The 17,576-nt window shown below is 41.8% G+C and overlaps 1 protein-coding gene across 2 annotated transcripts in view; it reads right to left on the bottom strand.

Annotated features, from left to right (window-relative positions):
- CNST (consortin, connexin sorting protein) overlaps window positions 1-17,576 on the bottom strand; it is a 110,072-nt gene extending 92,496 nt beyond the window's left edge. The window contains exon 1 of one of the 2 annotated variants that reach the window (XM_082702355.1): window positions 17,237-17,576. The gene's annotated coding sequence lies outside the window, so the exon portion shown is untranslated. Of the gene's footprint in view, window positions 1-13,010; window positions 13,379-17,236 lie in introns of those variants that run through there. The other variant, XM_082702356.1, reaches the window with a different exon arrangement.

Raw genomic sequence — 17,576 nt, 5'->3', positions numbered from 1 at the left:
TGATGTTCACTGCTCGGTAAAAATTCGATTTCTGGTCACAACTTGAAAATGGTATTAACTGTGATGACCTTGAATAAGCTCATATTATCTTCTTGTAGCTCATCAAAATGAACATTCTAATAAGTTCACTTTATTCCTCTTTGCACTTCTCTGTATTTTATACATCTTATGTGATAAACATGCATTTTTTTCCAATTGAGTTTTTAAAAATCATAGCCTTGTTGAGATAAAACTCACATTTCTGTATAATTTACACATTTAAAATGTACAGTTCAACTGTTTTGGGTATATTCACAAAGGTGTGCAACTCTGTCACAAGAAATTTTAGAGTATTTCCTCATCACTCCAGAAAGGATCTCCCCACTCTCTCATAGGCATACACCTAGTAAGAGTCACTTTACAGGGGTGCCTGGGTGGCTCAGTGGGTTAAAGCCTCTGCCTTGGGCTCAGGTCATGATCCCAGGGTCCTAGGATCGAGCCCCGAATCAGGCTCTCTGCTTGGCAGGGAGCCTGCTTCCTTTCCTCTCTCTGCCTGCCTCTCTGCCTACTTGTGATCTTGTCTGTCAAGTGAATAAATAATGAAAAATCTTTAAAAAAAAAAAAAGTCACTTTACATTCTGTCAGCTCCCTCTCCCCCCAACCCCAGGCACCCACTTAACCACAAATCTACTTTGTCTCCATGGATTTGCCTATTCTAAATATTTCATATAAACGGAATCAGACAGTATGTGGTTTGGGCTTGGCTTATTTTGTTTGGTATAATGTTTTCAAGATACATCCATGTAGCAACATATTACCAATACCTCATTTCTTTTATTGCCAAAACATATTCCATTGTATCAACATAGCACATTTTATCCACTCCTCCTCAGCTGACAGATATTTGAGCTGTTTCTACTTTTTGGCTACTGTGAGTAATACTGATATATTCATTCGGATACAAGACTTTTTCTTTCTTGAACACCTGTTTTCAATTCATTTCAGTATATACCTAGAAGTGGAACTGCTGGGTCATATGCCAAGTTGATGTTTAAGTTACTGAGAAACCACATTTTTCACAGTTGTCACATCATTTTATATTCCTACCAGCAATGTGTAAGGGTTCCAATTTCTTCATCTCAAGTACAAAGAGTTATCTCATTGTGGTTTTTATTTGCATTTCCCTGATGGCTAGTGAGTATCTTTTCATATGTTTACTGGCCACGTGCATATTTTTTTTGGAGAAAGTTCTATTCAGATACTTTGCCCATTTTTAAACTGGATTACTTGTCTTTTCATGGAATTGTAAGTTGTATTATTTTTATACTCATTTATACATGTAGGGGTGCCTGGCTGGCTCAGTCGGTACAGCATGTAACTCTTGACCTTGGAGTTGTAAGTTCAAGCCCTATGTTGGGTGTAGAGATTAGTTAAAAATAAAATCTCTTAGGATGCCTGGGTGGCTCAGTGGGTTGAAGCCGCTGCCTTCGGCTCAGATCCTGATCCCAGGGTCCTGGAATCGAGCCCCAAATCGGGCTCTCTGATCAGCGGGGAGCCTGCTTCCCCCTCTTTCTCTGCCCACCTCTCTGCCTACTTGTGATCTCTGCCTGTCAAATAAATAAAATCTTTTTAAAAAATAAATAAATAAAATAAAATCTCTTAGGGTGCCTGGGTGGCTCAGTTGGTTAAGCAACTGCCTTCAGCTCAGGTCATGATCCTGGGGGTCCCAGGATCAAGTCCTGCATCAGGCTCTAATCCCACATTGGGCTCCCTGCTGAGCAGGAAGTCTACTTCTCCCTCTGACTTTCCCCATCTTGTGCTCTCTTTCTCTCTCATTCTCTCCCTCTCAAATAAATAAATAAAATCTTTTAAAAAAATCTTTCAAAAAAAGAAAGAAAAAACTTTAAAAAGCCTTGAACATGTTAAATTTTTTTCTTTTTTATCACTAGGAATGTAATAGTTGATACAAAAAATGAGAGTTGTGTTAGTAAAGAAACCTTCCCCATTCCTGATAGACTCCTTTACTCACCTCTGGGGAGGTATACTGATTTAGTGTTTGGTAAATTTGGTAATTACTAAACTTGGTGGGTCAGTCACCTTCTTTCTTCCTCAAGTGAGCCTGCCGGCCAAGAACACTCTGCTGTGCTCTGTTGTTTTAGCCAGGCAGGCGCCTGGACATGAAAAGACATGGAGGAGATTAAGAATGAATCAAAATATTAGATAGATGGACAAGAAGGACAGGTGGGATAGGACAGGCACTTCAATACAGGTACAAAGGGGGCGCCTGGGTGGCTCAGTGGATTAAAGCCTCTGCCTTCAGCTCAGGTCATGATCCCAGGGTCCTGGGATCGAGCCCTGCATCCAGCTCTCTGCTTGGCGGGAAGCCTGCTTATCTTTCTCTCTCTGCCTGCCTTTCTGCCTACTTGTGATCTCTGTCTGTCAAATAAATAAGTAAAATCTTAAAAAAAAAAAAATTACAGGTACAAAGACCAGGAGTTTTTAGAGAAAACTGACTGGCTGGCTGGGGAAAGCAAGAGGAGTAGCAGGAGGCCTCCTGAACTCATTACTGCCTGTATTTTAGCTCAAATCCCAACTCCCAAGCCTTGTTACCAGTCTCTCAGCAACCCATCTCTCTTTATTCCATACTAGTGTTTTATAAAATGTCTTCCCTAACTACAATGAGCAACTTGTTTACCTCTAAAATGTACATGGATTTTTTTTTAAAGATTTTTATTTATTTATTTGACAGACAGAGATCACAAGTAGGCAGAGAGGCAGGCAGAGAGAGAGAGGGAAGCAGGTTCCCCATTGGGCAGAGCCCAATAAAGGGCTCAATCCCAGGACCCCGGGATCATGATGTGAGCCTAGAGCAGAGACTTTTTTTTAAATTAATTTATTTATTTGAAAGACAGAGATCAGAAGCAGGCAGAGAGAGAGAGTGGAGGAAGCAGGCTGTCTGCCGAGCAGAGAGCCCGATACAGGGCTTGATCCCGGGACTCTGGGATTATGACATGAACCAAAGGCAGAGGCTTTAACCCACTGAGCCACCCAGGCACCCCAAGGCTTTAACCCACTGAGCCATCCAGGTGCCCTAAAATGTACATGGATTTTTAAAAACAAGATATGTAGTATTGGTAAGGGTTCAATGAAATACACATTGAAACAGGCCCCTCAGTCTGAATGTAAATTGGCACAATGTATCAGAAAACAACTTCACAATATGTAGCAAGAATATCAAAACAGTTAAGACCTAGTAGTTTTATTTCTGAAGATTGATGGGGAAAGAAACACTCTGAATATCAACAAAAAACAAAAAAAAAAAAAAAAAGAAGAAGGGGGGAGGGATCTTCTATGCACAAAGCTGGACGTGGAGGCATCCTTTTAAAGTCTTATTTTGTTCCAGAAACTGTTCTGCATAATTCCATTCACATTACTTCAGTTAATCTTTGTAACTCCAATGAAGTATCATTTCCCCCATCTACACATGCAAAAACTAAGGGGAAAAGTGTTTCGATAGTTTGTGCAAGGTCTCTGTGGCAGTCAGTGACAAACGGGAAACAACCTAAATGTTCAATGACAGAGGAGCAACTCCCTCAGCCGTTTATACTCCAAGTGTTACAAAGTCACAAAATATGTACATTATGAATCTACGATACAATGACTGAAGTAGATTCTGAAACACATCACAGGATCTCAACTGTGTTCACACACTGCAGAGACTGAATGTAAATACACAAAACTGTTACCAGTTCCTTTTCTTGGTCAATGGGAGTACAAGTGATTTTTTTTTTCTTTTTTGGCACTTTTCTATATGTTGCATATTTAAAGATATGTTTTAACTTTTTGTTTGTTTGTTTCTATTTGACAGAGAGAGAGATCACAAGTAGGCAGAGAGGCAGGCAGAGAGGGGGCAGGAAGCAGGCTCCCTGCTGAGCAGAGAGCCTGACTCGGGGCTCTATCCTAGGACCCTGAGATCATGACCTAAGCTGAAGGCAGAGGCTTAACCCACTGAGCCACCCAGGTGCCCTAAAGATATATTTTTATACTAAAAAAAATTTTTTTTAAAGTTGAATCACTAGGTGCCTGAGTGGCTCAGTCGGTTAAGTATCTGACTCTTGGTTTCAGCTCAGATCATGATCAGGGTTCTGGTATGAAGCCCTGCATAGGCTCCACACTCACTGGGGAGTCTGTTTGAGATCCTCTCACTCCCTCTCCCTCTGCCCCTCCCCCTGGCTCTACCTCATGTGCGTTCTCTCTCTCTAAATAAATAAAATTTTGGGATCCTGGGTGGCTCAATGGGTTAAGCCTCTGCCTTCAGCTCAGGTCAGAGTCTCAGGGTCCTGGGAATAAGCCCTGCATCAGGTTCTCTGCTCAGCAGGGAGCCTGCTTACCCCTCTCCCTGCCTCTCTGCTTACTTGTTTTCTCTCTCTCTCTGTGTCAAATAAATTTTTAAAAAATCTTTAAGATAAATAAAATCTTAAAAAAGTAGAATCAAGAACGTATTTTTAAAAAAACACTAATAATGCTACCATTAATCTAAATACTACTCTTTAAAAAGAAAATAATACAAGTAAATACAAGGTTATTACAAAAGTTTAGCAAATTTAAAACAAAACACACCATTTACTAAGTGCTTTCTGTATGCTATAGCCTATGGAAGGTAATCACTTTGACACACATTATCTCATATAATATATTGAGGGTTTTCTTCCTTTTGGGATGTGTGTTTATTCACCATTTCAGAAGACAGCCATTGCTTTTTTTGTTCTATTTTAGAACCATCAAAGAGTTGCCTGAAATATCTGCCAATAACCTAGAGAAACAGGAGTTCCTTCAAAGCCATTTTTCAAGGGCACAAAGTATAGACCTCTACTGAGGAACGTTACAGATCTTAGAAATGAACTCATCTCAACTGTTACAGAATCCATACCTGTGCGTTCACTAAATCCTAAGTCAAAAAGGTGGCATTTGAAATTTCGATAATATAAAAAAATAAAATTCTATACAATATTTACTGAATTTTTATAAATTATACTAAACAACAAAGTTTTTCATGTATTTTTCTTTCCCTGTCTAGAAAACTAAAACAAATCTACATACAGCTGTTCATGACATTAAGAAATAAAATTATGTAAATATACTTAAGATGCGTATTTTTCATCAAATATTTAGGTGAAAACTGATTTCCACTGTTTTTCTCACAGTATTTAGTATAATGTGGTTCACCTATGGGCTCAAACATTAGCCATTAACCTGACAGGACCTAATGCTGAGTTTGGATTTATACACAAGCCACTATATTTCAAAATTATTCACCAAAATGTGTATGAATGTTGTAATGTGTACATGCACTTGTATACTGTAGTATGTAGGTTCATGTGGATTATCAGTAACATTAAGTAATGAACTCAACTAGGATAAAGAACATAATCCATACAGCACCAAACACAATTTTTTTTTAAAGATTTTTATTTATTTGACAGACAGAGAGCACCAGTAGGCAGAGAGGCAGGCGGGGGGTGGGGAGCAGGCTCCCCGCCGAAGCAGAGCCTGCTGCAGGACTCGATCCCAGGACCCTGGGATCATGACCTGAGCCAAAGGCAGCAGCTTAACCCACTTAGCCACCCAGGAGCCCCATCCAACACAATTTTAACACTATTTTTAAATCACAAAACCTAAGCCAGGAGTTCTCTAGCTTAGTTTCTATTCTGCTTTTGAACAAGAAGTAAAAACTCATTAATTCTGTCATTTCCAAAGTTACTAGGAAAATTTCAAAATGAGTTCAGGCCGACATATTTACTCTTAATTAAGGCTCTCACTGTCTCACATAGCCCTTTCTTTCTTTCTTTTATTTTTTTTTAAAGATTTTATTTATTTATTTGACAGAGAGAAACCACAAGTAGCCAGAGACACAGGCAGAGAGAGAGGAGGAAGCAGGCTCCCCACAGAGCAGAGAGCCCGGATGTGAGGCTCCAACGCAGGACCCCGGGACCATGACCTAAGCCAAAGGCAGAGGCCCCAACCCACTGAGCCACCCAGGCACCCCTCTTTCTTTCTTTTAAAGATTTCATTTATTTATTTGACAGACAGAGATCACGAGCAGGCAGAGAGGCAGGCGGGGCGGGGGGGTGGGGGGAGGCTCCCACTGAGCAGAGAGCCCAATGTGGGGCTCGATCCCAGGACCCTGGGATCATGTCCTGAGCTGAAGGCAGAGGCTTTAACCCACTGAGCCACCCAGGCGCCCCCTCACATAGCCCTTTCAATCCATCCTGCATATCAAAGGCAGATTTCTCTGCTGAAAACTAGTACTTGGTGTTTTACAATAAAAAGAATGACTTGATACGTTTGTGGAATAAGTATTTCTTCATGTCTCAATGATCTCTGGTGACATCATACTGTCTGGCCAGTGCAGCCAGTATCACCAATTTTATATTGTTACTGGCACCAAAGCAATCTCTGCACCTCAGATGAGCCCCCAACATCTCCACAGGCCACTTCCAGCATCCCATGTTCCGGCCCTCAATTTCTACTCCTCCGTACTGTCAACTGCTTTCTGCCGTCACCCCTCCCACCATTAGCCAGTTCAAGCACATCAAGAACTCCAGACTTGCGCATTTTTGTCTGGTTAATAGTGACATGTTGACTTATATCTAGAGCACACTGAAAGTTGGTAGAGAGGCAGGAAAAAAGACAGGGGTAAAAGTGAATATTCTTTCGGGGTGCCTTTGGTGGCTCAGTTGGTTAAGGTTAAGTGTCTACCTTCAGTGCAGAGTCCTGGGATCGAGTCCTGCATTGGGCTTCCTACTCAGGGGGGAGTCTGCCTCTTCCTCTTCCTCTGCCCTTCTCCCCTGCTCTTGCTCTTTTGCTTGCTTGCTCTCCCCCAGATAAATAAAATCTTCTTTAAAAAAAAAAAGTGAATATGCTTTCTTTTAGTTATTCAAAAAAATGTATTTTGATGGGGTTTTAGGAAAAGATAGAATGCCAGGGCAAGGCAGTTTACTCTAGGTTACAAATTCTAAAAAGATAAACCAATAGAGAAAAAAAAATTGTCCTGGAGAAGGATACTTTAGGGTGCTTTAAAAGATTATTGGTAGAAAAATAAATAAATCAATAAAAGATTATTGGTAGAATACGATTTTCCCCGAAGATGTTTTATTTCAGTGGTGAAGAGTCCCTGAAGAAAACTATATGATAAAAAGAACTACTACTAAATACACTCTAGTATAGCCTTTGTCTGTGTACTCAAAATATACTTGTACTCACTTTCTTCCTGACAAATCCATCTGACATCTTTTTTTTTTTTTAAAAGATTTTATTTATTTATTTGACAGACAGAGATCACAAGTAGGCAGAGAGCAGGCAGAGAGAGAGGAGGAGAGGAAGCAGGCTCCCTGCAGAGCAGACAGCCCGATGCGGGGCTCGATCCCAGGACCCTGGGATCATGACCTGAGCCGAAGGCAGCGGCTTTAACCCACTGAGCCACCCAGGCGCCCCTCCATCTGACATCTTAAGTAGCATGAGAGACCAATGGATTCTGACTCTAAATTAAAGCTTCTTATTAACTTCAACTACAGACAAAATACTAATTTTTGAATAACCATGTTTTCCTCTAGTTAAAATTTATCTACATTTTCTCTGTGGAGCATGATCACTTTTGCAATAGAGAAGGCAGGAGAGGAAAGAGGGAAGGAGTAGGGTTTATACTCCTCCCCCACTTCAAGTCTCTAATAAACCATGACCTGTTCTGACTTTTGAACTTTCCATAGAAGAACAGAAACCAAAAGGTGAGGTAAGGCAGAATAAGTTTTGGGGCATTATGGGTATCTTTTCACATATTCTGAGGAGCTAGAACAGAATGGAAACTCTACAGCAAAGGTTAGACAAAATACACAGTACTATACAAGTGTATAGCAGTTATAAGACAGACATTCTTAGAATATAAGAATCCATAAGTGTTCTTGGAACAGAATTTTTGCTCATGTTTTGCATGCATAGGAATATACTCTTTGAAGATGTCAGGGAAGGCAAGCCATTTTAGCAAAGGTCAAAGCCATGTTGGGGTTCATTAGGGAATCCCTACATTTTCCCCAGGTAACAGCTGAAAAAGGACATAAAGCCAGTAGGCATCAAAATCCACAAAATTATAACTAAAAAAGAGGCCACTTGATATAATTAAAAACTATCTCCCCAATTAAATGTTCTTTTACTTTAGGTGAATGTTAAACATCTTTCTCTGGCTTGTGAAAATATGAGATTTGGTGGATAGAAGACCTAGGAGATCAATTTTTAAGCTGGAGTTCAGATCTAAGACTAAGAAGAGAAACCATTTTTTTCTCTCCTCATTCACCAAACCTGTATTATAGGATTAAAATAAGGAAGTCAAATGACCTTGTCGCTACTTTTAGCTCTTTACATAGCTTTCCCAGTGCTACAGGCATAGCTCTAACTGGGATGGTAAAGAACTCCACAACAACAACACATTTTTTTTAACTATTGGAGCAAAAGCAAGTGGTTACTTTGTAAGGTTTGAAGAAAATAAAGCCTGGTGACTGAATTTGGATTAAGAAGTCACAAATGAGTATAAAGCCTTTTCCAGGAAAAAGAAAATTATGAAAAATTTCATAATTTACTGATCAGCATAGTTTCCACGAACTTTCACTCATTTCTGAGTTGAACTTGAGGGAGGAAATCACAACTACTTTGGTATGAACCCTTTTAAGTCCTGAGTTAACTAAACCATCTTCATGCTCCACAAGCAGGGGAAAAAGAAAAACTGAAGGAAGTAATCTGATACAAAAGAAATAATTCCACTAGTTTCCAATAAATAAAATACATTTTCACAAAAATAAGTGCTCATAGGAGCGCCTGGGGTGGCTCAGTCATTAAGTGTCTACCTTTGGCTCAGGTCATGATTCCAGGGTCCTGGGATGGAGCCCAGTTTGAGCCCCACAGTGGGCCCCGTTCAGCAAGGGGTCTCCTTCTCCCTCTCCCACTCCTTCTGCTTGTGTTCCCTCTCTCCCTGTCAAGAAAATAAATAAAATCTTTAAAAAAAGTTCTCATTGAAAAATCTTAAGCAATGTTTTTCAGTTCCTCTAAAAATGTTTTTGAGATATAGTTGTACAGTTTTATTACCTGCAAAAAAGAAAAGTAGCAAGAAAAGCAATGTATGCATAAAAGTAAAATGTAAGTGGTATGCTCTGAAATACTCACAAACAACAGCATTCTGTATCTTATCATAAAGTTCACATATTTTAAGGAAATTATTTCAAAGTCTCTAGTATAAAAGATGCTTCAAAATATTAGTTTGCCTTCGTTCTAATTAGAAAACCACAACCACTGAATGCACTGAATTTTCTAGATGCATTTAACAGAGGGAAAAAAAAAACAGTAATTATTCAGCTAGGTAGCAGTCTTCCAGGAAAAACAGAGTAAGTATTCTCATAAGAGAATTTAGCAGATACAACAATTAGAAAATATTGCTAATTCCTAAAATCGCCTAAGTACTGTCATTTAAAATGTCAAAAGACCAAATGTCAATAAAGGCGACAGTGTTGCTGACTGCTTCAGCATTCTTCCTACAGTCAAACAGAAAAATAAACTTAATTTGTCAGTATTTTGACAGACACATTACTATCTTTCCTTTCCACATGGCTAATGATGACAGAAAAAGAGGAAGTTCTAAGAGAGGGCAGGGAGGAGCAGGGTATTACTACTAAGTTTCTATCTCCAAATACTTCAGACAGCAGAATCTCACAACAGCGTTTGAACAATTTAAGAAATCTCAAGTTATTATAAGATTCAGAAAAGTTTTACATGACGTTATCATGTTCAGACATGATTTTCCTTTTTCTTTTATTGAGGTATAATTGACCAGTGATATACTTCTTTAAAAATATTACAAATAGGGGCGCCTGGGTGGCTCAGTGGGTTGAGCCGCTGCCTTCGGCTCAGGTCATGATCTCAGGGTCCTGGGATCGAGTCCCGAGTCGGGCTCTCTGCTCGACAAGGAGCCTGCTTCCCTCTCCCTCTCTCTCTCTGCCTGCCTCTCCATCTACTTGTGATTTCTCTCTGTCAAATAAATAAATAAAATCTTAAAAAAAAAATTACAAATAAATTATTTCCAATGTGTGAAAAACAAAAGTATTCCTTGGTTAAAAGAAAATATAATTTCCCCCAAGGGAATGATTCCTAAATAAACAAAAGAGCCTGTATTTGTGTGAATCTTCAGGGACTCAGAGAGAATGCTCCACAACAGTAGCAAGACACAGACACAGTGAGTATGTGAGTAGAATTTCTCAATTAAAAAAAAATCCATAGCGAGGCCACTTCAATCATTTAAGATCTTCTTTAAAAATTGAGAACTGCTGGTCAGTTGGTTAAGCGGCTGCCTTTGGCTCAGGTCATGATGCCGGCGTCATGGGACTGAGTCCCACATTGGGCTCCTTGCTCAGTGGGGAGCCTGCTTCTGCCTTTGCCTCTGTCTGCCATTCTGTCTGCCTGTGCTCACTCTCTCTCTCTCTGACAAATGAGTGAAATCTTTGGGAAAAAAAAAAATTGAGAACTGCTGGGGCACCTGGGTGGCTCAGTCAGTTAAGCATCTGCCTTCGGCTCAGGTCATGATCCCAGAGTCCTGGGATCGAGCCCCATATGGGTTTTCTGCTAGGCGGGGAGCCTGCTTCTCCCTCTCCAGCTCCCCTGTGCTTGTTGTGTTCCCTCTCTCGATATCTGTGTCATAAATAAATAAAAATCTTTAAAAAAATAAATAAATAAAAATAAAAATAGAGAACTGCCAAACTCTCAATTACTCTTCCTCAAATTAAAAAAAAAAAAATTGCCAATCATGGACGGGACTGGAAGAGATTATGCTGAGTGAAATAAGTCAAGCAGACAGAGTCAATTATCATGTGGTTTCACTTATTTGTGGAGCATAACAAATAGCATAGAGGACAAGGCGAGATGGAGAGGAGAAGGGAGTTGAGGGAAATTGGAAGGGGAGGTGAACCATGAGAGGCTATGGACTCTGAAAAACAATCTGAGGGTTTTGAAGGGGTGGGGGGAGTGGGGGGGGTACCAGGTGGTGGGTATTAGAGAGGGCACGGAGCCCTCTCCGTGCATGGAGCACTGGGTGTGGTGCAAAAACAATGAATACTATTATGCTGAAAATAAATTTTAAAAATTAATTTTAAAAAAATTGCCAAGACTAATTTGTAGGAACAAAATATATTATCTTTCTTATTCCATTAAAATGGTGTCAATGGACAGTCATCTAGATTTAAATACAAATGAAAACACCACATTCTCCTACTATAATGTACACGTATGTCTCACCAAACAAGCACCATCCAATCACTTCTCCTTCCCCAAGTCTATCTCTGATACTTTAATATATGCCAGATCTACAATGACCAGACTTTACAAAGGAATTTTGTTTGCTGACCACATAATTTAAGATTTCTTTATGCCATAAAGGTTGGGGAGGGAGCATTTCTCTTAGATTATATTAAATATTAAATCTTTCAGGTGAATTGTGCCACCGAATTTTAATATTCAATGTAGATGTAAACAGTGCAAATAAAGTTGTATTTAGGGAAGTTTAACAGGATATATAAGTCTAGGGGCTCCTGGGTGGCTCAGTTGGTTAAGAACGTGACTTCTGAGTTCAGTTCAGGTCATGATCTCAAGGTCCTAAAATGGTGTCCCATGTCTGGCTCCAAGCTGGCCATGGCACCTGCTTGGGATTCTCTTACCCTCTGGCCCTCCCCTTGCTCTTGCTCTCTCTAAAAAAAATTTTTTTAAAAACTTAAAAAAAAAAAAAAGGGGGGGTGCCTGGGTGGCTCAGTGGGTTAAGCCTCTGCCTTTGGCTTAGGTCATGATCTCAGGGTCCTGGGATCCAGCCCCGCATCGGGCTCTTTGATCGGCAGGGAGCCTGCTTCTCCTCTCTCTCTGTCTCTCTGCCTGCTTGTGATATCTCTCTCTCTCTCTCTCTCTCTCTGTGTCAAGTAAATAAATAAAATTTAAAAAAAAATTAGGGGCACCTGGGTGGCTCAGTGGGTTAAGCCGCTGCCTTCGGCTCGGGTCATGATCTCAGGGTCCTGGGATCGAGTCCTGCATGGGGCTCTCTGCTCAGCAGGGAACCTGCTTCCTCCTCTCTCTCTCTCTGCCTGCCTCTCCGACTACTTGTGATTTCTCTGTCAGATAAATAAATAAAATCTTAAAAAAAAAAAATTGGGGTGCCTGGGTGGCTCAGTGGTTTAAGCCTCTGCCTTCAGCTCAGGTCATGATCTCAGGGTCCTGGGATCAAGCCCTACATCGGGCTCTCTGCTCAGCAGGGAGCCTGCTTCCCCCTCTCTCTCTGCCTGCCTCTCTGCCTACTTGTGATTTCTCTCGGTCTATCAAATAAATAAATAAAAATCTTTAAAAGAAAAAAAAATAAATAAAAAATTTAAAGAAAGAATATATATGTCGAGATAGGAATAATGATGGGTCCCATGGATCCCACTGAAATCAGTTAGCTGCAGGATTAGTTTTCCAACAGAGTTATCTTTCACTTTTAACATAGCTGAACAAGAGATGGTTCCATGTCAATCACCCCATTGCAAAAACAACTTAAAGCACATACCTAGCCAGCACGTCATTAGTTTTCTATAAAAAGTGCAATATATTTCCCTCAGGTCATGATCCCCCAATCGTGGAATTGAGCCTTGCCTTGGGGTCCCTGCTTAGTGGGGAGTCTACTTCTCCCCTCTCTCCCCAGTTCTCTCTCTCTCTTGAATATATAAAATCTTTGTTTTTAAATAGTGCCATATTTCCTTTTAAATTTATCTAAACCACCACACACACGTTGTTTGCTAGTAATCAGGCTCCCAGCCTTTTAGTGCCAAAAATTAAACCCTTTCTTTCTGAATTTTGCTGATAAGATTTTCTCTTTCCTTTGACAAGCAATGCCATCATAGAGAGGAGCACATTTACAAAATTCTAAGCCACATCTGAAACTGATTCAAAAAATAAGTCTACAAAAGTAGGAACTCTACCTGTTCACAGTAAAGGTCAATCTTCCTGTAGGTCTTCAAGTTCTCCCTTCTTCACAGCCACAAGTAAAGTAAACAGAGACTCACACAGGCCTTGATACACTGTTGACATGAAAACCTCAATAACTGTAACAATGACAGCCCAGGAAATGACTGAGCATTCGAATCATCTTACCACTCTCAGAAAACATGCACCTGTTCATCCTCCTCAGTGTGAATACAGTCAACACTAAGAGGAAGAGACTTCTTGGAACCTTCTTCCTGCCACACGAACTTCTCAGTTTGAATATCACAGCACCTTAGGAAATGGAGTTTTAAACTTACCCCCTAGATTTACTCCAAACTCTCAGAGTAGGAAGACATCTTAAAAATTACACAGTTGGGGGGCACCTGGGTGGCTCGGTGGGTTAGGCCTCTGCCTTCGGCTCAGGTCATGATCCCAGGGTCCTGGGATCAAGCCCTGCATCAGGCTCTCTGCTCAGGGGGAAGCCTGCTTCCTCCTCTCTCTCTCTGCCTGCCTCTCTGCCTACTGCCTACTTGTGATCTCTCTCTCTGAAAAATAAATAAATAAAATCTTGAAAAAAAAAATTACACAGTTGGGGTGCCTGGGTGGCTCAGTGGGTTAAGACTCTGCCTTTGGCTCAAGCCATGGTCTCAGCGTCCTGGGATCAAGCCCCACATTGGGCTCTATGCTCAGCAAGGAGCCTGCTACCCCCTTTCTCTCTGCCGGTCTCTCTGCCTACTTGTGATCTCTGTCAAATAAATAAATAAAATCTTTTCCTAAAAAAATCTTTTTAAAAAAATTATACAGTTATCCTATAGCTATGTGCTGTTCAGTAAGGTCCTAGCCATTTGCTATGTACATGTAGTTACTAAGCACTTGAAATGTGGCTGGTCTGAATTCAAATGTACTCTAAGTATAAAAAACAGATTTTGTGGATGAAGCATGAGAGAATGCAAAATATCTCATTATTACCAAATCGATTACATCTAAAAGTATATGGATTAAATAAAATATATTATTAATTTCACTTTTTTAAAAAAGATTATTTATTTATTTATTTGACAGACAGAGATCACATGTAGGCAGAGAGACAGGAAGGGAAGCTGGCTCCCTGCCAAGCAAAGAACCCAATGTGGGGCTCAATCCCAGAACCCTGGGATCATGACCTGAGCCGAAGGCAGAGGCTTTAACCCACTGAGCCACCCAGGCGCCCCTTAATTTCACTTTTTAATTTGTTATTTTTTATTTAGGAGACTTTACATTGCTCATATGGCTTGCATTTACAGTTGGATTGTTACAGACCTACAGTCTCTATAGCAATGCTTATAAATTCACACCTTTATTTTTTATTTATTTTTTAATTTTTTTTAAAAGATCTTATTTATTTATTTGACAGAGGTCACAAGCAGGCAAGAGAGGCCACAGAGAGAGAGTGAGAAGCAGGCTCCCTGCTGAGCAGAGAGCCCGATGTAGGGCTCAATCCCAAGACCCTGGGACTATGACCTGAGAGGAAGGCAGAGGCTTTAACCCACTGAGGCTTTAGCCAACTGAGCCACCCAGACGCCCCTAGACTCACACCTTTAGTTCTGATAGCAAACATGAGCTATCACTTGACATTTCCCAATCACGACTGCCATTTAAAAGCCAAAAGAAGGGGCGCCTGAGCGGCTCAGTTGGTTAAGCAACTGCCTTTGGCTAGGTCATGATCCTGAAGTTCCGGATCGAGTACTGCATCAGGCTCCCTGCTCAGCAGGGAGTCTGCTTCTCCCTCTGACCCTCTTTCATGCTCACTCACTGTCTCTCTCTCAAATAAATAAGTAAAATCTGAAAAATAAGTAAATAGGGCGCCTGGGTGGCTCAGTTGGTTGGGCGGCTGCCTTCAGCTCAAGTCATGACTCTGGAGTTCTGGGATCCAGTCCCGCCATCAGGTGCCCAGCCCCACAGGTAGTCGGCTTCTCCCTCAGACCCTCTCCTCGCTCATGCTCTTTCTCACTGTCTCTCTCCCAAATATATAAAATCTTTAAATAAATAAAAGCCAAAAGAAGGGTGCCTGGGTGGCTCATCAGCTGGGCTCCAAATTTTATTTTTGGATCAGGTCATAATCTTGGAGTTGTGAGGGTAGAGACCCATGTGGGGCTCCCTGCTCAGCGGGGAGTCCACTTCTTTTCCTGTCTTTCTCCCTGTGCTCTACCCACCACACGCCCTCTAAAATAAATAATCTTTGAATAAATAATAAAAATAAAAGCCAAAAGAAAAAGCAGCAATTCTTTTCTGGATCCATTGATATTATAATAAAAATAACTTAAGAACAATGTAAAAATAGAATCACTTTGCCCTAACACCATTTTAAAGAAAGATTACTTGACTTCGAAAAGGCAAAAATAGCACAGGATGCAGAAATTACATCTCTTAAGAAAATAAGGTGGGAAATACACAAACCAAGTGTTTCTAATAACGTAGATCAGAATCTTGATCACATCTTTAAAGTGAAATTAACATTTCTTTCATTTCCAGGACCTAGGGCCCCAGAAAGCTATATAAAATCTTATCTTTATTATTCAAGCACCCTCAACCACAACCAACCACTAACACTATAAAAAGGAAATACAACTTAATTCTCTTGTCCAAAACTAAGGGAGGAAAAAAGGAGAAGAAGAAATAAAGGAAAGAAAAAAAACATAGCTCAAAAGCAAAATAAGAAACATCAATTTCTCTAGGGCTAGATGGGCTACCTTTAGTCCACAAACCATATGGAATAAGAAAACATATTTAAAAACAAATAACTTGCACCGTGATTTTTTAAAAGAGTATTTTAAACATGAGAAACAACACATTTCTAGAAGCAAACCCTTTATTCTTTTAGCATGACATATTTCTTCTTTATTTAATTTAAAAGTACTCAGGCCTCCAGGGCTTTTGAGGAAAAAAATTACTGTATTTCTGAATCTATGAAAATATTTTTTAAAAGAGTAGAGGCGAGAGCTCTTTAAAGAATGGAGGGGGTGGGGCGACTGGGTGGCTCAGTGGGTTAAGCCTCTGCCTTCCGCTCAGGGTCTTGGGATCCCAGGGTCCTGGGATCGAGCCCCGCATCCGCTCTCTGCTCAGCAGGGAGCCTGCTTCCCCCTCTCTCTCCCTGCCTCTCAGTCTGCTTGTGATCTCTCTCTCTGTCAAATAAATTAATCAAATCTTAAAAAAGAAATAATGGAGAGGAAAAGCTTTCTCAGGTGTCCAGAGGATCCAAGAGTCACTTCTAGAAAACTGTCAATGGGGAAACGTATAAAAAAAAAAGAATTTGAGGAAATTTGGACCAAGGAGTCCCCAAGGCTTCCGCAACAGTTGCTGGAACACTTCTAAGGTGTCCTAGCAAATTTATAATCCCCAGAAGGCCACACATATTTGCCTGTCCATTTCTTTATCCATTTTGAGATTCATCAGCTGAGTATAATCTTCAGACTTCAATTCGCCAGGTGATACATTCCTTAGAAACCTTTTCCTCGTGCATATAAATACCAAGCTCAATTACGCTCCCAGTCGAGTAAGCAGAAAGGATTGCACATATTTTAATGGGGGTGTTGATTGGCTGCAGCTTCCTGCCCTGGTGTAAAGAGTAATGGGCAAATCTCTGTCTGAGTATAATCCCTAAACCCCGGAATCACGCAAAACGAATCGAGTCTCCTCACATTGCCCAACCGGTGAAAAGATTGCCAAAATTTCCATTAGAGCGCCCTATTTTTAGAGGCTTTGGAATGGGTCCTCGAAACGGCACGCCACAGTACGCCTGTGAGTAAGTTTACACAGGGATCAAAATAAGCATCCTGAGGTCGCAACCCTTCCCAGCTTACGAAGGGATTCAACGCTTTTAAACCCTGATTTTTATAAAAGCCTTAACTTTAAATCTGTTCAACCCGCAAATGAAAAATAAAGACTAAGGGAGATCCCGGCCCAGAGGGAGGTACGGATGGGAGACCCCGGGCGGTTCCCGGAGGCGGCGGAGGACACAGGACGGTCCCCGGGGCGGGGAGCCGGGGCAGCGGCGGCGGGCGAGCGCCGCACAGACAGCGGGCTGCAGCCACCGGAGGCGCGCGGGCAAGCGCGGAGGGCACCGGGCAGCCCCGCGCCGGGAGCGCAGCCGCTGCGCGGGGCGCCGGGGGAGGAGCGACGGGGTCCCGGGGGGTTTCCCGCGGCGGCCGCCCGCCGCCCCGCATCCCGCTCTTCCTCTCCTCACCTGGGAGTCGGAGGCGAACGCAGGGCTACGGCTGGACGCCGGGTCTGTTTCCAGCCCCGCTCGCTGACATGGCGGCCGAAGAGCTGTCACAGAGCCTGCTCGGGTCTCCCGCCGCTCGGGTGGAGGAGACACCTCTTGCCTTCCCGCCCCGCCTCCCTCTGCGCACCCTTCCCCGCTGGCCGGCTGGCGGCGGGCGGCCCGCGACCGCGGAGCATAGAGCTCGAGCGGCTAGAGAGGAAGCGTAGGGGGACGGACTACCATAGAGTACCAGCCCAGCCACAACCCGGATGGTCCGTCTCTCTCTTCGTCCGTCCACTCACAGTCCCCGGGAGGCTCACCC

The sequence above is a fragment of the Mustela nivalis genome (assembly GCF_964662115.1).
Source record: "Mustela nivalis genome assembly, chromosome: 16".
Taxonomy (NCBI): Eukaryota; Metazoa; Chordata; class Mammalia; order Carnivora; family Mustelidae; genus Mustela; species Mustela nivalis.
The sequence above is the reverse complement of the archived record's forward strand: the minus strand, read 5'-3'. Positions and strand labels throughout refer to the sequence as shown.